Below are 23176 nucleotides of genomic sequence, written 5' to 3'. Positions count from 1 at the left end.
GCATGACCGGCAGGTGGTTCCTGCAAGCCCGGCAGGTGATTCCTAAGTGTTCCCCAACTGGTTGTGGCGTATCCGGCAGGTGATTTTTGCGTGTCCGGCAGGTGGTTCTGGCGAGTCGAGCAGGTGGTTCCGGCGTGCTCGGCATGTGCTTCCGGGGTCATTGGCACGTGGTTCTGGCATATCTGAGAGGTGGTTCCGGCATGCCCGGCAGGTGATTCCGGAGTGTTCGCCAAGTGTTTCCGGCGTAGCCGGCAGGTGATTTTGCATGTCCAGCGGTCGTTCCGGCGGGTCGAGCCGGTGCTTCCGGCGTGTCCGGCAGGTGGTTCCGGTCTGTCCGGCAGGTGGTTCTGTGGTGTCCGGCACGAGGTTCAGTCTGAGAGGCTGTGCCGGCATGCCCCTCACGTGATTCCGGCTTGTCCCCGAAGTGGTGCTGGTGTAGCGGGCAGGTGATTTTGGCGTGTCCGGCAGGTGGTTCAGGCGAGTCGAGCAGGTGGTTCCGGCGTGCTCGGCTGGTGCTTCCGGGGTCATTGGCACGGGGTTCTGGCATGTCTGAGAGGTGGTTCCTGCATGCCCGGCAAGTGATTCCGGAGTGTTCGCCAAGTGGTTCTGGCATAGTCGGCAGGTGATTTTGGCATGTCCGGCAGGTGGTTCAGGCGAGTTGAGCAGGTGGTTCCAACGTGCTTGGCAGGTGCTTCCGGCGTCTCCGGCACGTGTTTCTGGCACATCTGACAGGTGGTTCCGGCATGCCCGAAAGGTGATTCCGGTCTGTCCGGTAGGTGGTTCCAGCCTGCACGGCATGTGGTTCTGGTACGTCTCAGAGGTGGTTGCGCATGCCCAACAGGTGATTCCGGACTGTCCGCCACATGGTTCTGGCACGTCTGAGAGGTGGTTCCGGCATGCGCGGCAGGTCATCCCAGAGAGTCCTCCAAGTGGTTCTGGCATAACACGCAGGTGATTTTGGCGTGTCTGGCAGGTTGTTCCGTTGTGCTTGGCAGGTGGTTCAGGCTTGGCCGGCAGGTGGTTCCAGACTGTCCAGGACGTGTTTCCAGCTTCTCCGGCAGGTGGTTCTGGTACGTGTGAGAGGTGGTTCCGCCATGGCTGGCAGGAGATCCCGGACTGTCCCCCAGGTGGTTCTGGCATAGCCAGCAGTTAATATTGGCCTGTCCGGCAGGTGGTTCCAGCCAGTCGAACAGGTGGCTCCGGCGTGCTCGGCAGGTGGTTCCGGTCTGTCCGGTAGGTGATTCCGGCGTGTCCGGCACGTGCTTCCGGCACGCCTGAGAGGTGGTTCCGGCATGCGCGACAGGTGATTTCGGAGTGTCCGCCAGGTGGTTCTGGCGTACCCGGCAGGTGATTTTGGCGTGTCCGGCAGGTGTTTCTGGCGAGTCGAGCAGGTGGCTCCGGCATGCTCGGCAGGTGCTTCCGGCGTCTCCGGCACGTGGTTCTGGTGTGTCTGAGAGCTGGTTCCGGCATGTCCGGCAGATGATTCCGGAGTGTCCGCCAAGTGGTTCTGGCATACCCGGCTGGTGATTTGGGCATGTCAGGTAGGTGGTTCCGGCGAGTCGAGCAGGTGGCTCCGGCGTGCTCGGCAGGTTGTTCAGACGGGTCTGGCAGGTGTTTTCCGTCTGTTCGGGGTGTGGTTCCAGCATCTCATGCACATGGTTCTGGCACGTCTGAGATGTGGTTCCGGCCGGCCCGACAGGTGTTTCCACAGTGTCCGCCAAGTGGTACTGGCGTAGTTGGCAGGTGATTTTGGCATGACCGGCAGGTGGTTCCAGCAAGCCCGGCAGGTGATTCCGAAGTGTTCCCCAACTGGTTGTGGCGTAGCCGGCAGGTGATTTTTGCGTGTCCGGCAGGTGGTTCTGGCGAGTCGAGCAGGTGGTTCCGGCGTGCTCGGCAGGTGCTTCCGGGGTCATTGGCACGTGGTTCTGGCATATCTGAGAGGTGGTTCCGGCATGCCCGGCAGGTGATTCCGGAGTGTTCGCCAAGTGTTTCCGGCGTAGCCGGCAGGTGATTTTGCATGTCCAGCGGTCGTTCCGGCGGGTCGAGCCGGTGGTTCCGGCGTGTCCGGCAGGTGGTACCGGTCTGTCCGGCAGGTGGTTCTGTGGTGTCCGGCACGAGGTTCAGTCTGAGAGGCTGTGCCGGCATGCCCCTCACGTGATTCCGGCTTGTCCCCGAAGTGGTGCTGGTGTAGCGGGCAGGTGATTTTGGCGTGTCCGGCAGGTGGTTCAGGCGAGTTGAGCAGGTGGTTCCGGCGTGCTCGGCTGGTGCTTCCGGGGTCATTGGCACGGGGTTCTGGCATGTCTGAGAGGTGGTTCCTGCATGCCCGGCAAGTGATTCCGGAGTGTTCGCCAAGTGGTTCTGGCATAGTCGGCAGGTGATTTTGGCATGTCCGGCAGGTGGTTCAGGCGAGTTGAGCAGGTGGTTCCAACGTGCTTGGCAGGTGCTTCCGGCGTCTCCGGCACGTGTTTCTGGCACATCTGACAGGTGGTTCCGGCATGCCCGAAAGGTGATTCCGGTCTGTCCGGTAGGTGGTTCCAGCCTGCACGGCATGTGGTTCTGGTACGTCTCAGAGGTGGTTGCGCATGCCCAACAGGTGATTCCGGACTGTCCGCCACATGGTTCTGGCACGTCTGAGAGGTGGTTCCGGCATGCCCGGCAGGTCATCCCAGAGAGTCCTCCAAGTGGTTCTGGCATAACACGCAGGTGATTTTGGCGTGTCTGGCAGGTTGTTCCGTTGTGCTTGGCAGGTGGTTCAGGCTTGGCCGGCAGGTGGTTCCAGACTGTCCAGGACGTGTTTCCAGCTTCTCCGGCAGGTGGTTCTGGTACGTGTGAGAGGTGGTTCCGCCATGGCTGGCAGGAGATCCCGGACTGTCCCCCAGGTGGTTCTGGCATAGCCAGCAGTTAATATTGGCCTGTCCGGCAGGTGGTTCCAGCCAGTCGAACAGGTGGCTCCGGCGTGATCGGCAGGTGGTTCCGGTTTGTCAGGTAGGTGATTCCGGCGTGTCCGGCACGTGCTTCCGGCACGTCTGAGAGGTGGTTCCGGCATGCGCGACAGGTGATTTCGGAGTGTCCGCCAGGTGGTTCTGGCGTACCCGGCAGGTGATTTTGGCGTGTCCGGCAGGTGTTTCTGGCGAGTCGAGCAGGTGGCTCCGGCATGCTCGGCAGGTGCTTCCGGCGTCTCCGGCACGTGGTTCTGGTGTGTCTGAGAGCTGGTTCCGGCATGTCCGGCAGATGATTCCGGAGTGTCCGCCAAGTGGTTCTGGCATACCCGGCTGGTGATTTGGGCATGTCAGGTAGGTGGTTCCGGCGAGTCGAGCAGGTGGCTCCGGCGTGCTCGGCAGGTTGTTCAGACGGGTCTGGCAGGTGTTTTCCGTCTGTTCGTGGTGTGGTTCCAGCATCTCATGCACATGGGTCTGGCACGTCTGAGATGTGGTTCCGGCCGGCCCGACAGGTGTTTCCACAGTGTCCGCCAAGTGGTACTGGCGTAGTTGGCAGGTGATTTTGGCATGACCGGCAGGTGGTTCCAGCAAGCCCGGCAGGTGATTCCGAAGTGTTCCCCAACTGGTTGTGGCGTAGCCGGCAGGTGATTTTTGCGTGTCCGGCAGGTGGTTCTGGCGAGTCGAGCAGGTGGTTCCGGCGTGCTCGGCTGGTGCTTCCGGGGTCATTGGCACGGGGTTCTGGCATATCTGAGAGGTGGTTCCTGCATGCCCGGCAAGTGATTCCGGAGTGTTTGCCAAGTGGTTCTGGCATAGTCGGCAGGTGATTTTGGCATGTCCGGCAGGTGGTTCAGGCGAGTTGAGCAGGTGGTTCCAACGTGCTTGGCAGGTGCTTCCGGCGTCTCCGGCACGTGTTTCTGTCACATCTGACAGGTGGTTCCGGCATGCCCGAAAGGTGATTCCGGTCTGTCCGGTAGGTGGTTCCAGCCTGCACGGCATGTGGTTCTGGTACGTCTCAGAGGTGGTTGCGCATGCCCAACAGGTGTTTCCGGACTGTCCGCCACATGGTTCTGGCACGTCTGAGAGGTGGTTCCGGCATGCCCGGCAGGTCATCCCAGAGAGTCCTCCAAGTGGTTCTGGCATAACATGCAGGTGATTTTGGCGTGTCTGGCAGGTTGTTCCGTTGTGCTTGGCAGGTGGTTCAGGCTTGGCCGGCAGGTGGTTCCAGACTGTCCAGGACGTGTTTCCAGCTTCTCCGGCAGGTGGTTCTGGTACGTGTGAGAGGTGGTTCCGCCATGGCTGGCAGGTGATCCCGGACTGTCCCCCAGGTGTTTCTGGCCTAGCCAGCAGTTAATATTGGACTGTCCGGCAGGTGGTTCCAGCCAGTCGAACAGGTGGCTCCGGCGTGCTCGGCAGGTGGTTCCGGTCTGTCCGCTAGGTGATTCCGGCGTGTCCGGCACGTGCTTCCGGCACGTCTGAGAGGTGGTTCCGGCATGCGCGACTGGTGATTTCGGAGTGTCCGCCAGGTGGTTCTGGCGTACCCGGCAGGTGATTTTGGCGTGTCCGGCAGGTGTTTCTGGCGAGTCGAGCAGGTGGCTCCGGCATGCTCGGCAGGTGCTTCCGGCGTCTCCGGCACGTGGTTCTGGTGTGTCTGAGAGCTGGTTCCGGCATGTCCGCCAGATGATTCCGGAGTATCCGCCAAATGGTTCTGGCATACCCGGCTGGTGATTTGGGCATGTCAGGTAGGTGGTTCCGGCGAGTCGAGCAGGTGGCTCCGGCGTGCTCGGCAGGTTGTTCAGACGGGTCTGGCAGGTGTTTTCCGTCTGTTCGGGGTGTGGTTCCAGCATCTCATGCACATGGTTCTGGCACGTCTGAGATGTGGTTCCGGCTGGCCCGACAGGTGTTTCCACAGTGTCCGCCAAGTGGTACTGGCGTAGTTGGCAGGTGATTTTGGCATGACCGGCAGGTGGTTCCAGCAAGCCCGGCAGGTGATTCCGAAGTGTTCCCCAACTGGTTGTGGCATAGCCGGCAGGTGATTTTTGCGTGTCCGGCAGGTGGTTCTGGCGAGTCGAGCAGGTGGTTCCGGTGTGCTCGGCAGGTGATTCCGGGGTCATTGGCACGTGGTTCTGGCATATCTGAGAGGTGGTTCCGGCATGCCCGGCAGGTGATTCCGGAGTGTTCGCCAAGTGTTTCCGGCGTAGCCGGCAGGTGATTTTGCATGTCCAGCGGTCGTTCCGGCGGGTCGAGCCGGTGGTTCCGGCGTGTCCGGCAGGTGGTTCCAGTCTGTCCGGCAGGTGGTTCTGTGGTGTCCGGCACGAGGTTCAGTCTGAGAGGCTGTGCCGGCATGCCCCTCACGTGATTCCGGCTTGTCCCCGAAGTGGTGCTGGTGTAGCGGGCAGGTGATTTTGGCGTGTCCGGCAGGTGGTTCAGGCGAGTTGAGCAGGTGGTTCCGGCGTGCTCGGCAGGTTGTTCAGACGGGTCTGGCAGGTGTTTTCCGTCTGTTCGGGGTGTGGTTCCAGCATCTCTTGCACATGGTTCTGGCACGTGTGAGATGTGGTTCCGGCCTGCCCGACAGGTGTTTCCACAGTGTCCGCCAAGTGGTACTGGCGTAGTTCGCATGTGATTTTGGCATGACCGGCAGGTGGTTCCAGCAAGCCCGGCAGGTGATTCCGAAGTGTTCCCCAACTGGTTGTGGCGTAGCCGGCAGGTGATTTTTGCGTGTCCGGCAGGTGGTTCTGGCGAGTCGAGCAGGTGGTTCCGGCGTGCTTGGCAGGTGCTTCCGGCGTCTCCGGCTCGTGTTTCTGGCACATCTGACAGGTGGTTCCGGCATGCCCGAAAGGTGATTCCGGTCTGTCCGGTAGGTGGTTCCAGCCTGCACGGCATGTGGTTCTGGTACGTCTCAGAGGTGGTTGCGCATGCCCAACAGGTGATTCCGGACTGTCCGCCACATGGTTCTGGCACGTCTGAGAGGTGGTTCCGGCATGCCCGGCAGGTCATCCCAGAGAGTCCTCCAAGCGGTTCTGGCATAACACGCAGGTGATTTTGGCGTGTCTGGCAGGTTGTTCCGTTGTGCTTGGCAGGTGGTTCAGGCTTGGCCGGCAGGTGGTTCCAGACTGTCCAGGACGTGTTTCCAGCTTCTCCGGCAGGTGGTTCTGGTACGTGTGAGAGGTGGTTCCGCCATGGCTGGCAGGTGATCCCGTTCTGTCCCCCAGGTGGTTCTGGCATAGCCAGCAGTTAATATTGGCCTGTCCGGCAGGTGGTTCCAGCCAGTCGAACAGGTGGTTCCGGCGTGCTCGGCAGGTGGTTCCGGTCTGTCCGGTAGGTGATTCCGGCGTGTCCGGCACGTGCTTCCGGCACGTCTGAGAGGTTGTTCCGGCATGCGCGACAGGTGATTTCGGAGTGTCCGCCAGGTGGTTCTGGCGTACCCGGCAGGTGATTTTGGCGTGTCCGGCAGGTGTTTCTGGCGAGTCGAGCAGGTGGCTCCGGCATGCTCGGCAGGTGCTTCCGGCGTCTCCGGCACGTGGTTCTGGTGTGTCTGAGAGCTGGTTCCGGCATGTCCGGCAGTTGATTCCGGAGTGTCCGCCAAGTGGTTCTGGCATACCCTGCTGGTGATTTGGGCATGTCAGGTAGGTGGTTCTGGCGAGTCGAGCAGGTGGCTCCGGCGTGCTCGGCAGGTTGTTCAGACGGGTCTGGCAGGTGTTTTCCGTCTGTTCGGGGTGTGGTTCCAGCATCTCATGCACATGGTTCTGCCACGTCTGAGATGTGGTTCCGGCCGGCCCGACAGGTGTTTCCACAGTGTCCGCCAAGTGGTACTGGCGTAGTTGGCAGGTGACTTTGGCATGACAGGCAGGTGGTTCCAGCAAGCCCGGCAGGTGATTCCGAAGTGCTCCCCAACTGGTTGTGGCGTAGCCGGCAGGTGATTTTTGCGTGTCCGGCAGGTGGTTCTGGCGAGTCGAGCAGGTGTTTCCGGCTTGCTCGGCAGGTGCTTCCGGGGTCATTGGCACGTGGTTCTGGCATATCTGAGAGGTGGTTCCGGCATGCCCGGCAGGTGATTCCGGAGTGTTCGCCAAGTGTTTCCGGCGTAGCCGGCAGGTGATTTTGCATGTCCAGCGGTCGTTCCGGCGGGTCGAGCCGGTGGTTCCGGCGTGTCCGGCAGGTGGTTCCGGTCTGTCCGGCATGTGGTTCTGTGGTGTCCGGCACGAGGTTCAGTCTGAGAGGCTGTGCCGGCATGCCCCTCACGTGATTCCGGCTTGTCCCCGAAGTGGTGCTGGTGTAGCGGGCCGGTGATTTTGGCGTGTCCGGCAGGTGGTTCAGGCGAGTTGAGCAGGTGCTTGCAACGTGCTCGGCAGGCGCTTCCGGCGTCTCCGGCACGTGTTTCTGGCACATCTGACTGGTGGTTCTGGCATGCCCAAAAGTTGATTCCGGTCTGTCCGGTAGGTGGTTCCGGCGTGCACGGCATGTGGTTCTGATAGGTCTCAGAGGTGGTTGGGTATGCCCAACAGATGATGCCGGACTGTCCGCCACGTGCTTCTGGCACGTCTGAGAGGTGGTTCCAACATGCCCGGCTGGTCATTTCGGAGAGTCGTCCAAGTGGTTCTGGCGTAGCCCGCAGGTGATTTTGGCGTGTCCGGCAGGTGGTTCCGCCGTGCTCGGCAGGTGGTTCAGGCATGGCCGTCACGTGGTTCCAGTCTGTCCAGGACGTGTTTCCAGCTTCTCCGGCAGGTGGTTCTGGTACGTCTGAGAGGTGGTTCCGCCATGGCTGGCAGGTGATCCCGGACTGTCCCCCAGGTGGTTCTGGCATAGCCAGCAGTTGATATTGGCCTGTCCGGCAGGTGGTTCCAGCGAGTCGAACAGGTGGCTCCGGCTTTCTAGGCAGGTGGTTCCGGTCTGTCCGGTAGGTGTTTCCGGCGTGTCCGGCACGTGCTTCCGGCACCTCTGAGATGTGGTTCCGGCATGCGCGGCAGGTGATTCCGTAGTGTCCGCCAGGTGGTTCTGGCATACCCGGCAGGTGATTTTGGCGTGTCCGGCAGGTGTTTCTGGCGAGTCGAGCAGGTGGCTCCGGCATGCTCAGCAGGTGCTTCCGGCGTCTCCGGCACTTGGTTCTGGTGTGTCTGAGAGCTGGTTCCGGCATGTCCGGCAGATGATTCCGGAGTGTCCGCCAAGTGGTACTGGCATACCCAGAAGGTGATTTTGGCATGTCAGGGAGGTGGTACCGGTGAGTCGAGCAGGTGGTTCCGGCGTGCTCAGCAGGTGGTTCAGGCGGTTCTGGCAGGTGGTATCCGTCTGTTCGGGGTGTGGTTCCAGCATCTCATGAACACGTTTCTGGCACGTCTGAGATGTGGTCCCGGCCGGCCCGACAGGTGTTTCCGCAGTGTCCGCCAAGGGGTTCTGGCGTACTTGGCAGGTGATTTTGTCATGACCGGCAGGTGATTCCAGCAAGCCTGGCAGGTGATTCCAAAGTGTTCACCAACTGGTTGTGGCGTAGCCGGCAGGTGATTTTTGCGTGATCGGCAGGTGGTTCTGCCGAGTCGAGCAGGTGGTTCCGGCGTGCTCGGCTGGTGCTTCCGGGGTCATTGGCACGGGGTTCTGGCATGTCTGAGAGGTGGTTCCTGCATGCCCGGCAAGTGATTCCGGAGTGTTCGCCAAGTGGTTCTGGCATAGTCGGCAGGTGATTTTGGCATGTCCGGCAGGTGGTTCAGGCGAGTTGAGCAGGTGGTTCCAACGTGCTTGGCAGGTGCTTCCGGCGTCTCCGGCACGTGTTTCTGGCACATCTGACAGGTGGTTCCGGCATGCCCGAAAGGTGATTCCGGTCTGTCCGGTAGGTGGTTCCAGCCTGCACGGCATGTGGTTCTGGTACGTCTCAGAGGTGGTTGCGCATGCCCAACAGGTGATTCCGGACTGTCCGCCACATGGTTCTGGCACGTCTGAGTGGTGATTCCGGCATGCCCGGCAGGTCATCCCAGAGAGTCCTCCAAGTGGTTCTGGCATAACACGCAGGTGATTTTGGCGTGTCTGGCAGGTTGTTCCGTTGTGCTTGGCAGGTGGTTCAGGCTTGGCCGGCAGGTGGTTCCAGACTGTCCAGGACGTGTTTCCAGCTTCTCCGGCAGGTGGTTCTGGTACGTGTGAGAGGTGGTTCCGCCATGGCTGGCAGGAGATCCCGGACTGTCCCCCAGGTGGTTCTGTCATAGCCAGCAGTTAATATTGGCCTGTCCGGCAGGTGGTTCCAGCCAGTCGAACAGGTGGCTCCGGCGTGATCGGCATGTGGTTCCGGTCTGTCCGTTAGGTGATTCCGGCGTGTCCGGCACGTGCTTCCGGCACGCCTGAGAGGTGGTTCCGGCATGCGCGACAGGTGATTTCGGAGTGTCCGCCAGGTGGTTCTGGCGTACCCGGCAGGTGATTTTGGCGTGTCCGGCAGGTGTTTCTGGCGAGTCGAGCAGGTGGCTCCGGCATGCTCGGAAGGTGCTTCCGGCGTCTCCGGCACTTGGTTCTGGTGTGTCTGAGAGCTGGTTCCGGCATGTCCGGCAGATGATTCCTGAGTGTCCGCAAAGTGGTTCTGGCATACCCAGAAGGTGATTTTGGCGTGTCAGGGAGGTGGTACCGGTGAGTCGAGCAGGTGGTTCCGGCGTGCTCAGCAGGTGGTTCAGGCGGTTCTGGCAGGTGGTATCCGTCTGTTCGGGGTGTGGTTCCAGCATCTCATGAACACGTTTCTGGCACGTCTGAGATGTGCTCCCGGCCGGCCCGACAGGTGTTTCCGCAGTGTCCGCCAAGGGGTTCTGGCGTACTTGGCAGGTGATTTTGTCATGACCGGCAGGTGATTCCAGCAAGCCTGGCAGGTGATTCCAAAGTGTTCACCAACTGGTTGTGGCGTAGCCGGCAGGTGATTTTTGCGTGATCGGCAGGTGGTTCTGGCGAGTCGAGCAGGTGGTTCCGGCGTGCTCGGCTGGTGCTTCCGGGGTCATTGGCACGGGGTTCTGGCATGTCTGAGAGGTGGTTCCTGCATGCCCGGCAGGTGATTCCGGAGTGTTCGCCAAGTGGTTCTGGCATAGTCGGCAGGTGATTTTGGCATGTCCGGCAGGTGGTTCAGGCGAGTTGAGCAGGTGGTTCCAACGTGCTTGGCAGGTGCTTCCGGCGTCTCCGGCACGTGTTTCTGGCACATCTGACAGGTGGTTCCGGCATGCCCGAAAGGTGATTCCGGTCTGTCCGGTAGGTGGTTCCAGCCTGCACGGCATGTGGTTCTGGTACGTCTCAGAGGTGGTTGCGCATGCCCAACAGGTGATTCCGGACTGTCCGCCACATGGTTCTGGCACGTCTGAGAGGTGGTTCCGGCATGCCCGGCAGGTCATCCCAGAGAGTCCTCCAAGTGGTTCTGGCATAACACGCAGGTGATTTTGGCGTGTCTGGCAGGTTGTTCCGTTGTGCTTGGCAGGTGGTTCAGGCTTGGCCGGCAGGTGGTTCCAGACTGTCCAGGACGTGTTTCCAGCTTCTCCGGCAGGTGGTTCTGGTACGTCTGAGAGGTGGTTCCGCCATGGCTGGCAGGTGATTCCGGACCGTCCCCCAGGTGGTTCTGGCATAGCCCGCAGTTGATATTGGCCTGTCCGGCCGGTGGTTCCAGCGATTCGAACAGGTGGCTCCGGCGTGCTCGGCAGGTGGTTCCGGTCAGTCCGGTAGGTGATTCCGGCGTGTCCGGCACGTGCTTCTGGCACGTCTGAGAGGTGGTTCCGGCATGCGCGACAGGTGATTTCGGAGTGTCCGCCAGGTGGCTCTGGCGTACCCGGCAGGTGATTTTGGCGTGTCCGGCAGGCGTTTCTGGCGAGTCGAGCAGGTGGCTCCGACATGCTCGGCAGGTGCTTCCGGCGTGTCCGGCACTTGGTTCTGGTGTGTCTGAGAGCTGGTTCCGGCATGTCCGGCAGATGATTCCGGAGTGTCCGCCAAGTGGTTCTGGCATACCCGGCTGGTGATATGGGCATGTCAGGTAGGTGGTTCCGGCGAGTCGAGCAGGTGGCTCCGGCGTGCTCGGCAGGTTGTTCAGACGGGTCTGGCAGGTGTTTTCCGTCTGTTCGGGGTGTGGTTCCAGCATCTCATGCACATGGTTCTGGCACGTCTGAGAGGTGGTTCCGGCCGGCCCGACAGGTGTTTCCACAGTGTCCGCCAAGTGGTACTGGCGTAGTTGGCAGGTGATTTTGGCATGACCGGCAGGTGGTTCCAGCAAGCCCGGCAGGTGATTGAGAAGTGTTCCCCAACTGGTTGTGGCGTAGCCGGCAGGTGATTTTTGCGTGTCCAGCAGGTGGTTCTGGCGAGTCGAGCAGGTGGTTCCGGCGTGCTCGGCAGGTGCTTCCGGGGTCATTGGCACGTGGTTCTGGCATATCTGAGAGGTGGTACCGGCATGCCCGGCAGGTGATTCCGGAGTGTTCGCCAAGTGTTTCCGGCATAGCCGGCAGGTGAGTTTGCATGTCCAGTGGTCGTTCCGGCGGGTAGAGCCGGTGGTTCCGGCGTGTCCGGCAGGTGGTTCCGGTCTGTCCGGCAGGTGGTTCTGTGGTGTCCGGCACGAGGTTCAGTCTGAGAGGCTGTGCCGGCATGCCCCTCACGTGATTCCGGCTTGTCCCCGAAGTGGTGCTGGTGTAGCGGGCAGGTGATTTTGGCATGTCCGGCAGGTGGTTCAGGCGAGTTGAGCGGGTGGTTGCGACGTGCTCGGCAGGTGCATCCGGCGTCTCCGGCACGTGTTTCTGGCACATCTGACTGGTGGTTCCGGCATGCCCAAAAGTTGATTCCGGTCTGTCCGGTAGGTGGTTCCGGCGTGCACGGCACGTGGTTCTGGTACGTCTCAGAGGTGGTTGCGTATGCCCAACAGGTGATTCCGGACTGTCCGCCACGTGCTTCTGGCACGTCTGAGAGGTGGTTCCAACATGCCCGGCAGGTCATTTCGGAGAGTCGTCCAAGTGGTTCTGTCGTAGCCCGCAGGTGATTTTGGCGTGTCCGGCAGGTTGTTCCGCCGTGCTCGGCAGTTGGTTCAGGCATGGCCGTCACGTGGTTCCAGTCTGTCCAGGACGTGTTTCCAGCTTCTCCGGCAGGTGGTTCTGGTACGTCTGAGAGGTGGTTTCGCCATGGCTGGCAGGTGATCCCGGACTGTCCCCCAGGTGGTTCTGGCATAGCCAGCAGTTGATATCGGCCTGTCCGGCAGGTGGTTCCAGCGAGTCGAACAGGTGGATCCGGCGTTCTTGGCAGGTGGTTTCGGTCTGTCCGGTAGGTGTTTCCAGCGTGTCTGGCACGTGCTTCCGGCACGTCTGAGAGGTGGTTCCGGCATGCGCGGCAGGTGATTCCGTAGTGTCCGCCAGGTGGTTCTGGCATACCCGGCAGGTGATTTTGGCGCGTCCGGCAGGTGTTTCTGGCGAGTCGAGCAGGTGGCTCCGGCATGCTCGGCAGGTGCTTCCGGCGTCTCCGGCACTTGGTTCTGGTGTGTCTGAGAGCTGGTTCCGGCATGTCCGGCAGATGATTCCGGAGTGTCCGCCAGGTGGTTCTGGCATACCCTGCAGGTGATTTTGGCGTGTCCGGCAGGTGTTTGTGGCGAGTCGAGCAGGTGGCTCCGGCATGCTCGGCAGGTGCTTCCGGCGTCTCCGGCACTTGGTTCTGGTGTGTCTGAGAGCTGGTTCCGGCATGTCCGGCAGATGATTCCGGAGTGTCCGCCAAGTGGTTCTGGCATACCCAGCAGGTGATTTTGGCGTGTCAGGGAGGTGGTACCGGTGAGTCGAGCTGGTGGTTCCGGCGTGCTCAGCAGGTGGTTCCGGTGGTTCTGGCAGGTGGTATCCGTCTGTTCGGGGTGTGGTTCCAGCATCTCATGAACGCGTTTCTGGCACGTCTGAGATGTGGTTTCAGCCGGCCCGACAGGTGTTTCCGCAGTGTCCGCCAAGCGGTTCTGGCGTAGTTGGCAGGTGATTTTGGCATGACTGACAGGTGGTTCCAGCAAGCCTGGCAGGTGATTCCAAAGTGTTCACCAACTGGTTGTGGCGTAGCCGGCAGGTGATTTTTGCGTGATCGGCAGATGGTTCTGGCGAGTCGGACAGGTGGTTCCGGCGTGCTCGGCTGGTGCTTCCGGGGTCATTGGCACGGGGTTCTGGCATGTCTGAGAGGTGGTTCCTGCATGCCCGGCAAGTGATTCCGGAGTGATCGCCAAGTGGTTCTGGCATAGTCGGCAGGTGATTTTGGCATGTCCGGCAGGTGGTTCTGGCTAGTTGAGCAAGTGGTTCCAACGTGCTTGGCAGGTGCTTCCGGCGTCTCCGGCACGTGTTTCTGGCACATCTGACAGGTGATTCCGGCATGCCCGAAAGGTGATTCCGTTCTGTCCGGTAGGTGGTTCCAGCCTGCACGGCATGTGGTTCTGGTACGTCTCAGAGGTGGTTGCGCATGCCCAACAGGTGATTCCGGACTGTCCGCCACATGGTTCTGGCATGTCTGAGAGGTGGTTCCGGCCGGCCCGACAGGTGTTTCCACAGTGTCCGCCAAGTGGTACTGGCGTAGTTGGCAGGTGGTTTTGGCATGACCGGCAGGTGGTTCCAGCAAGCCCGGCAGGTGATTCCGAAGTGTTCCCCAACTGGTTGTGGCGTAGCCGGCAGGTGATTTCTGCGTGTCCGGCAAGTGGTTCTGGCGAGTCGAGCAGGTGGTTCCGGCGTGCTCGGCAGGTGCTTCCGGGGTCCTTGGCACGTGGTTCTGGCATATCTGAGAGGTGGTTCCGGCATGCCCGGCAGGTGATTCCGGAGTGTTCGCCAAGTGTTTCCGGCGTAGCCGGCAGGTGAGTTTGCATGTCCAGCGGTCGTTCCGGTGGGTCGAGCTGGTGGTTCCGGCGTGTCTGGCAGGTGGTTCCGGTCTGTCCGGCAGGTGGTTCTGTGGTGTCCGGCACGAGGTTCAGTCTGAGAGGCTGTGGCGGCATGCCCCTCACGTGATTCCGGCTTGTCCCCGAAGTGGTGCTGGTGTAGCGGGCAGGTGATTTTTGCGTGATCGGCAGGTGGTTCTGGCGAGTCGAGCAGGTGGTTCCGGCGTGCTCGGCTGGTGCTTCCGGGGTCATTGGCACGGGGTTCTGGCATGTCTGAGAGGTGGTTCCTGCATGCCCGGCAAGTGATTCCGGAGTGTTCGCCAAGTGGTTCTGGCATAGTCGGCAGGTGATTTTGGCATGTCCGGCAGGTGGTTCAGGCGAGTTGAGCAGGTGGTTCCAACGTGCTTGGCAGGTGCTTCCGGCGTCTCCGGCACGTGTTTCTGTCACATCTGACAGGTGGTTCCGGCATGCCCGAAAGGTGATTCCGGTCTGTCCGGTAGGTGGTTCCAGCCTGCACGGCATGTGGTTGTGGTACGTCTCAGAGGTGGCTGCGCATGCCCAACAGGTGATTCCGGACTGTCCGCCACATGGTTCTGGCACGTCTGAGAGGTGGTTCCGGCATGCCCGGCAGGTCATCCCAGAGAGTCCTCCAAGTGGTTCTGGCATAACACGCACGTGATTTTGGCGTGTCTGGCAGGTTGTTCCGTTGTGCTTGGCAGGTGGTTCAGGCTTGGCCGGCAGGTGGTTCCAGACTGTCCAGGACGTGTTTCCAGATTCTCCGGCAGGTGGTTCTGGTACGCCTGAGAGGTGGTTCCGCCATGGCTGACAGGCAATTCCGGACCATCCCCCAGGTGGTTCTGGCATAGCCAGCAGTTGATATTGGCCTGTCTGGCAGGTGGTTCCAGCGAGTCGAAGAGGTGGCTCCGGCGTGCTCGGCAGGTGGTTCCGGTCTGTCCGGTAGGTGATTCCGGCGTGTCCGGCATGTGCTTCCGGCACGTCTCAGAGGTGGTTCCGGCATGCACGACAGGTGATTTTGGAGTGTCCGCCAGGTGGTTCTGGCGTACCCGCCAGGTGATTTTGGCGTGTCCGGCAGGTGTTTCTGGCGAGTCGAGCAGGTGGCTCCGGCATGCCTCGGCAGGTGCTTCCGGCGTCTCCGGCACGTGGTTCTGGTGTGTCTGAGAGCTGGTTCCGGCATGTCCGGCAGATGATTCCAGAGTGTCCGCCAAGTGGTTCTGGCATACCCGGCTGGTGATTTGGGCATGTCAGGTAGGTGGTTCCGGCGAGTCGAGCAGGTGGCTCCGGCGTGCTTGGCAGGTTGTTCAGACGGGTCTGGCAGGTGTTTTCCGTCTCTTCGGGGTGTGGTTCCAGCAGCTCATGCACATGGTTCGGGCACCTCTGAGATGTGGTTCCGGCCGGCCCGACAGGTGTTTCCACAGTGTCCGCCCAGTGGTACTGGCGTAGTTGGCAGGTGATTTTGGCATGACCGGCAGGTGGTTCCAGCAAGCCCGGCAGGTGATTCCGAAGTGTTCCCCAACTGGTTGTGGCGTAGCCGGCAGGTGATTTTTGCGTGTCCGGCAGGTGGTTCTGGCGAGTTGAGCAGGTGGTTCCGGCGTGCTCGGCAGGTGTCTCCGGGGTCATTGGCACGTGGTTCTGGCATATCTGAGAGGTGGTTCCGGCATGCCCGGCAGGTGATTCCGGAGTGTTCGCCAAGTGTTTCCGGCGTAGCCGGCAGGTGATTTTGCATGTCCAGCGGTCGTTCCGGCGGGTCGTGCTGGTGGTTCCGGCGTGTCCGGCAGGTGGTTCCGGTCTGTCCGGCAGGTGGTTCTGTGGTGTCCGGCACGAGGTTCAGTCTGAGAGGCTGTGCCAGCATGCCCCTCACGTGATTCCGGCTTGTCCCCGAAGTGGTGCTGGTGTAGCGGGCAGGTGATTTTGGCGTGAGCGGCAGGTGGTTCAGGCGAGTTGAGCAGGTGGTTGTGACGTGCTCGGCAGGTGCTTCCGGCGTCTCTGGCACGTGTTTCTGGCACATCTGACTGGTGGTTCCGGCATGCCCATAAGTTGATTCCGGTCTGTCGGGTAGGTGGTTCCGGCGTGCACGGCACGTGGTTCTGGTACGTGTCAGAGGTGGTTGCGTATGCCCAACAGGTGATTCCGGACAGTCCGCCACGTGCTTCTGGCACCTCTGAGAAGTGGTTCCGGAATGCCTGACATGTGATTCCGGAGTGTCTGCCGAGTGGTTCTTGCATAGCCAGCTGCTGACTTTGGCGTGTCAAGTAGGTGGTTCTGGGGAGTGGATCAGCTGGTTCCGGCATACTCGGCAGGTGGTACCGGCGTGTCCGTAACATGGTTCTGGCAAGTCTGAGAGGCGGTTCCAGCATGTCCGGTAGGTGATTCCGGAGTGTTCGCCAAGTGGTTCTGGCGTAGCCGGCGGGTGATTTTGCATGTCCGGCGGTGGTTCCGCCGATTCGAGCCGGTGGTTCCGGCGTCACCGGCAGGTGGTTCCCGTCTGTCCAGCAGGTGGTTCTGGGGTGTCCGGCACGAGGTTCTGGCACGTCTGAGAGGTTGTGTCGGCATGCGCTTCACGTGATTCCAGCTTGTCCACCAAGTGGTTCTGGTGTAGCGGGCAGGTGAGTTTGGCATGTCCGGCAGGTGTGACCGGTGAGTCAAGCAGGTGGTTCCGGCGAGTGTTTCCTGTGTTTCCGGTCTGTCCGGGAGATGGTTCCGGCCTGTCCGGCACGTGCTTCTGGCACTTCGGAGAGTTTGTGCTGGCATGCCCGGCAGGTGATTCTGGAGTGTCCGCCAAGTGGTTCTTTCGTAGCCGGCAGGTGATTTTGGTGTGACCGGCAGGTGGTTCTGGCGAGTCAAGCAGGTGGTCCCGGCGTGTCCGGCAGGTGGTTCCGGTCTGTCCTGGAGGTGGTTCCGGAGTGTCTGCCGAGTGGTTCTGGCATAGCCGGCAGGTGATTTTGGCGTGTCCAGCAGGTGGTTCCGGCGAGCTCGGCAGGTGGTACCGGCGTGTCCGGAACATGGTTCTGGCACGTCTGAGAGATGGTTCTGGCATGCCCGGCAGGTGATTCCGGAGGGTCCGGCATGTGGTTCTGGCACCTCTGAGAGGTGGTTCCGGCATGCCCGGCAGGTGGTTCCTGAGTGTCTGGCGAGTGGTTCTGGCGTAGCCGGCAGGTGATTTTGGCGTGTCCAGCTGGTGGTTCTGGGGAGTGGAGCAGGTGGTTCCGGCATACTCGGCAGGTGGTACCGGCGTGTCCAGAACATTTTTCTGGCAAGTCTGAGAGGTGGTTCCGGCATGCCCGGCAGGTGAAGCGGAGTGTTCGCCAAGTGGTTCTGGCGTAGCCGGCAGGTGATTTTGCATGTCTGGCGGTGGTTCCGGCGAGTCGAGCCGGTGGTCCCGGCGTGTCCGGCAGGTGCTTCTGGTCTGTCTGGCAGGTGGTTCTGGCGTGTCTGGCACAAGGTTCTGGCACGTCTGAGAGGTGGTTCCGGTACGCCCGACAGGTGATTCTGGAGTGTCCGCCACGTGGTTCTGGCATACCCTGCAGGTGATATTTGCGTGTCTGGCAGGTGTGTTTTGCAAGTCGAGCATGTGGCTCAGGCATGCTCAGCAGGTGCTTCTGGCGTGTCCTGCACGTGGTTCTGGTGTGTCTGAGAGCTGGATCTGGCATGTCCGGCAGATGATTCCGGAGTGTCCACAAAGTGGTTCTGGCATACGCGGCAGGTGATTTTGGCGTGTCAGGTAGGTGGTTCCTGCGAGTCGACTAGGTGGTTCCGGCGTGCTCGGCAGGTGGTTCAGGCGGGTCTGGCAGGTGGTTTCGGTCTGTTCGGGGTGTGGTTCCGGCATCTCAGGCACATGGTTCTGGCACGTCTGAGAGGTGGTTCCGGCCGGCCCGACAGGTGTTTCCGGAGAGTCCGCAAAGTGGTTCTGGCGTAGCTGGCAGGTGATGTTGGAGTGACCGGCAGGTGGTTCCAGCAAGCCCGGCAGGTGATTCCGGAGTGTCTGCCGTGTGGTTCTGGCGTAGCCGGCAGGTGATTTTGGCGTGTCCAGCAGGTGGTTCCGGCGAGCTCGGCAGGTGGTACCGGCGTGTCCAGAACACGGTTCTGGCACGTCTGAGAGATGGTTCTGGCATGCCAGGCAGGTGATTCCGGAATGTCCGGCATGTGGTTCTGGCACCTCAGAGAGCTGGTTCCGGCATGCCCGGCAGGTGGTTCCGGAGTGTCTGCCGAGTGGTTCTGGCGTAGCCGGCAGGTGATTTCGGCGTGTCCAGTAAGTGGTTCTGGGGAGTGGAGCAGGTGGTTCCGGCATAGTCGGCAGGTGGTTCCGGCGTGTCCGGCACATGGTTCTGGCACGTCTGAGAGGTGGTTCCGGCATGCCCGGCAGGTGATTCCAGAGTGTTCGCCACGTGGTTCTGGCGTACCCGGAAGGTGATTTTGGCGTGTCTGGCAGGTGTTTCTTGCAAGTCGAGCATGTGGCTCAGGCATGCTCAGCAGGTGCTTCCAGCGTGTCCGGCACGTGGTTCTGGTGTGTCTGAGAGCTGGTTCTGGCATGTCCGGAAGATGATTCCGGAGTGTCCACCAAGTGGCTCTGGCATACCCGGCAGGTGATTTTGGGGTGTCAGGTAGGTGGTTCCGGTGAGTCGAGTAGGTGGTTCCGGCGTGCTCAGCAGGTGGTTCAGGCGGGTCTGGCAGGTGGTTTCGGTCTGTTAGGGCTGTGGTTCCGGCATCTCAGGCACATGGTTCTGGCACGTTTGAGAGGTGGTTCCGGCAGGCCCGACAGGTGTTTCCATGGTGTTCGCCAAGTGGTTCTGGCATAGCTGGAAGGTGATGTTGGCGTGACCGGCAGGTGGTTCCAGCCAGCCCGGCAGGTGATTCCGGAGTGTCCGGCATGTGGTTCTGGCACCACTGAGAGGTGGTTCCGGAATGCCTGACATGTGATTCCGGAGTGTCTGCCGAGTGGTTCTGGCGTAGCCGGCAGGTGATTTTGGCATGTCCAGCAGGTGGTTCCGGCGAGCTCGGCACGTGGTACCGGCGTGTCCGGAACATGGTTCTGGTACGTCTGTTAGGTGGTTCCGGCATGCCCGGCAGGTGATTCCGGAGTCTCCGGCATGTGGTTCTGGCACCCCTGAGAGGTGGTTCCGGCATGCCCGGCAGGTGGTTCTGGAGTGTCTTCCGAGTGGTTCTGGCATACCCGGCAGGTGCTTCCGGCGTCTCCAGCACTTGGTTCTGGTGTGTCTGAGAGCTGGTTCCGGCATGTCCGGCAGATGATTCCGGAGTGTCCGCCAAGTGGTTCTGGCATACCCAGCAGGTGATTTTGGCGTTTCAGGGAGGTGGTACCGGTGAGTCGAGCAGGTGGTTCCGGCATGCTCAGCAGGTGGTTCAGGCGGTTCTGGCAGGTGGTATGCGTCTGTTCGGGGTGTGGTTCCAGCATCTCATGAACACGTTTCTGGCACGTCTGAGATGTGGTTCCAGCCGGCCCGACAGGTGTTTCCGCAGTGTCCGCCAAGCGGTTCTGGCGTAGTTGGCAGGTGATTTTGGCATGACCGGCAGGTGGTTCCAGCAAGCCTGGCAGGTGATTCCAAAGTGTTCACCAACTGGTTGTGGCGTAGCCGGCAGGAGATTTTTGCGAGATCGGCAGGTGGTTCTGGCGAGTCGAGCAGGTGGTTCCGGCGTGCTCGGCTGGTGCTTCCGGGATCATTGGCACGGGGTTCTGGCATGTCTGAGAGGTGGTTCCTGCATGCCCGGCAAGTGATTCCGGAGTGTTCGCCAAGTGGTTCTGGCATAGTCGGCAGGTGATTTTGGCATGTCCAGCAGGTGGTTCAGGCGAGTTGAGCAGGTGGTTCCAACGAGCTTGCTAGGTGCTTCCGGTGTCTCCGGCACGTGTTTCTGGCACATCTGACAGGTGGTTCCGGCATGCCCGAAAGGTGATTCCGGTCTGTCCGGTAGGTGGATGCAGCCTGCATGGCATGTGGTTGTGGTACGTCTCAGAGGTGGCTGCGCATGCCCAACAGGTGATTCCGGACTGTCCGCCACATGGTTCTGGCACGTCTGAGAGGTGGTTCCGGCATGCCCGGCAGGTCATCCCAGAGAGTCCTCCAAGTGGTTCTGGCATAACACGCACGTGATTTTGGCGTGTCTGGCAGGTTGTTCCGTTGTGCTTGGCAGGTGGTTCAGGCTTGGCCGGCAGGTGGTTCCAGACTGTCCAGGACGTGTTTCCAGATTCTCCGGCAGGTGGTTCTGGTACGCCTGAGAGGTGGTTCCGCCATGGCTGACAGGCAATTCCGGACCATCCCCCAGGTGGTTCTGGCATAGCCAGCAGTTGATATTGGCCTGTCTGGCAGGTGGTTCCAGCGAGTCGAAGACGTGGCTCCGGCGTGCTCGGCAGGTGGTTCCGGTCTGTCCGGTAGGTGATTCCGGCGTGTCCGGCATGTGCTTCCGGCACGTCTCAGAGGTGGTTCCGGCATGCACGACAGGTGATTTTGGAGTGTCCGCCAGGTGGTTCTGGCGTACCCGCCAGGTGATTTTGGCGTGTCCGGCAGGTGTTTCTGGCGAGTCGAGCAGGTGGCTCCGGCATGCTCGGCAGGTGCTTCCGGCGTCTCCGGCACGTGGTTCTGGTGTGTCTGAGAGCTGGTTCCGGCATGTCCGGCAGATGATTCCAGAGTGTCCGCCAAGTGGTTCTGGCATACCCGGCTGGTGATTTGGGCATGTCAGGTAGGTGGTTCCGGCGAGTCGAGCAGGTGGCTCCGGCGTGCTTGGCAGGTTGTTCAGACGGGTCTGGCAGGTGTTTTCCGTCTCTTCGGGGTGTGGTTCCAGCAGCTCATGCACATGGTTCGGGCACCTCTGAGATGTGGTTCCGGCCGGCCCGACAGGTGTTTCCACAGTGTCCGCCCAGTGGTACTGGCGTAGTTGGCAGGTGATTTTGGCATGACCGGCAGGTGGTTCCAGCAAGCCCGGCAGGTGATTCCGAAGTGTTCCCCAACTGGTTGTGGCGTAGCCGGCAGGTGATTTTTGCGTGTCCGGCAGGTGGTTCTGGCGAGTTGAGCAGGTGGTTCCGGCGTGCTCGGCAGGTGTCTCCGGGGTCATTGGCACGTGGTTCTGGCATATCTGAGAGGTGGTTCCGGCATGCCCGGCAGGTGATTCCGGAGTGTTCGCCAAGTGTTTCCGGCGTAGCCGGCAGGTGATTTTGCATGTCCAGCGGTCGTTCCGGCGGGTCGTGCTGGTGGTTCCGGCGTGTCCGGCAGGTGGTTCCGGTCTGTCCGGCAGGTGGTTCTGTGGTGTCCGGCACGAGGTTCAGTCTGAGAGGCTGTGCCAGCATGCCCCTCACGTGATTCCGGCTTGTCCCCGAAGTGGTGCTGGTGTAGCGGGCAGGTGATTTTGGCGTGAGCGGCAGGTGGTTCAGGCGAGTTGAGCAGGTGGTTGTGACGTGCTCGGCAGGTGCTTCCGGCGTCTCCGGCACGTGTTTCTGGCACATCTGACTGGTGGTTCCGGCATGCCCAAAAGTTGATTCCGGTCTGTCCGGTAGGTGGTTCCGGCGTGCACGGCACGTGGTTCTGGTACGTGTCAGAGGTGGTTGCGTATGCCCAACAGGTGATTCCGGACTGTCCGCCACGTGCTTCTGGCACCTCTGAGAAGTGGTTCCGGAATGCCTGACATGTGATTCCGGAGTGTCTGCCGAGTGGTTCTTGCATAGCCAGCTGCTGACTTTGGCGTGTCAAGTAGGTGGTTCTGGGGAGTGGATCAGCTGGTTCCGGCATACTCGGCAGGTGGTACCGGCGTGTCCGTAACATGGTTCTGGCAAGTCTGAGAGGCGGTTCCAGCATGTCCGGTAGGTGATTCCGGAGTGTTCGCCAAGTGGTTCTGGCGTAGCCGGCGGGTGATTTTGCATGTCCGGCGGTGGTTCCGCCGATTCGAGCCGGTGGTTCCGGCGTCACCGGCAGGTGGTTCCCGTCTGTCCAGCAGGTGGTTCTGGGGTGTCCGGCACGAGGTTCTGGCACGTCTGAGAGGTTGTGTCGGCATGCGCTTCACGTGATTCCGGCTTGTCCACCAAGTGGTTCTGGTGTAGCGGGCAGGTGAGTTTGGCATGTCCGGCAGGTGTGACCGGTGAGTCAAGCAGGTGGTTCCGGCGAGTGTTTCCTGTGTTTCCGGTCTGTCCGGGAGATGGTTCCGGCCTGTCCGGCACGTGCTTCTGGCACTTCGGAGAGTTTGTGCTGGCATGCCCGGCAGGTGATTCTGGAGTGTCCGCCAAGTGGTTCTTTCGTAGCCGGCAGGTGATTTTGGTGTGACCGGCAGGTGGTTCTGGCGAGTCAAGCAGGTGGTCCCGGCGTGTCCGGCAGGTGGTTCCGGTCTGTCCTGGAGGTGGTTCCGGAGTGTCTGCCGAGTGGTTCTGGCATAGCCGGCAGGTGATTTTGGCGTGTCCAGCAGGTGGTTCCGGCGAGCTCGGCAGGTGGTACCGGCGTGTCCGGAACATGGTTCTGGCACGTCTGAGAGATGGTTCTGGCATGCCCGGCAGGTGATTCCGGAGGGTCCGGCATGTGGTTCTGGCACCTCTGAGAGGTGGTTCCGGCATGCCCGGCAGGTGGTTCCTGAGTGTCTGGCGAGTGGTTCTGGCGTAGCCGGCAGGTGATTTTGGCGTGTCCAGCTGGTGGTTCTGGGGAGTGGAGCAGGTGGTTCCGGCATACTCGGCAGGTGGTACCGGCGTGTCCAGAACATTTTTCTGGCAAGTCTGAGAGGTGGTTCCGGCATGCCCGGCAGGTGAAGCGGAGTGTTCGCCAAGTGGTTCTGGCGTAGCCGGCAGGTGATTTTGCATGTCTGGCGGTGGTTCCGGCGAGTCGAGCCGGTGGTCCCGGCGTGTCCGGCAGGTGCTTCTGGTCTGTCTGGCAGGTGGTTCTGGCGTGTCTGGCACAAGGTTCTGGCACGTCTGAGAGGTGGTTCCGGTACGCCCGACAGGTGATTCTGGAGTGTCCGCCACGTGGTTCTGGCATACCCTGCAGTTGATATTTGCGTGTCTGGCAGGTGTGTTTTGCAAGTCGAGCATGTGGCTCAGGCATGCTCAGCAGGTGCTTCTGGCGTGTCCTGCACGTGGTTCTGGTGTGTCTGAGAGCTGGTTCTGGCATGTCCGGCAGATGATTCCGGAGTGTCCACAAAGTGGTTCTGGCATACGCGGCAGGTGATTTTGGCGTGTCAGGTAGGTGGTTCCTGCGAGTCGACTCGGTGGTTCCGGCGTGCTCGGCAGGTGGTTCAGGCGGGTCTGGCAGGTGGTTTCGGTCTGTTCGGGGTGTGGTTCCGGCATCTCAGGCACATGGTTCTGGCACGTCTGAGAGGTGGTTCCGGCCGGCCCGACAGGTGTTTCCGGAGAGTCCGCAAAGTGGTTCTGGCGTAGCTGGCAGGTGATGTTGGAGTGACCGGCAGGTGGTTCCAGCAAGCCCGGCAGGTGATTCCG

The sequence above is a fragment of the Equus caballus genome, chromosome 26, assembly GCF_041296265.1.
Source record: "Equus caballus isolate H_3958 breed thoroughbred chromosome 26, TB-T2T, whole genome shotgun sequence".
NCBI classification, from domain to species: Eukaryota; Metazoa; Chordata; class Mammalia; order Perissodactyla; family Equidae; genus Equus; species Equus caballus.
Note: the sequence above shows the minus strand (reverse complement) of the source record.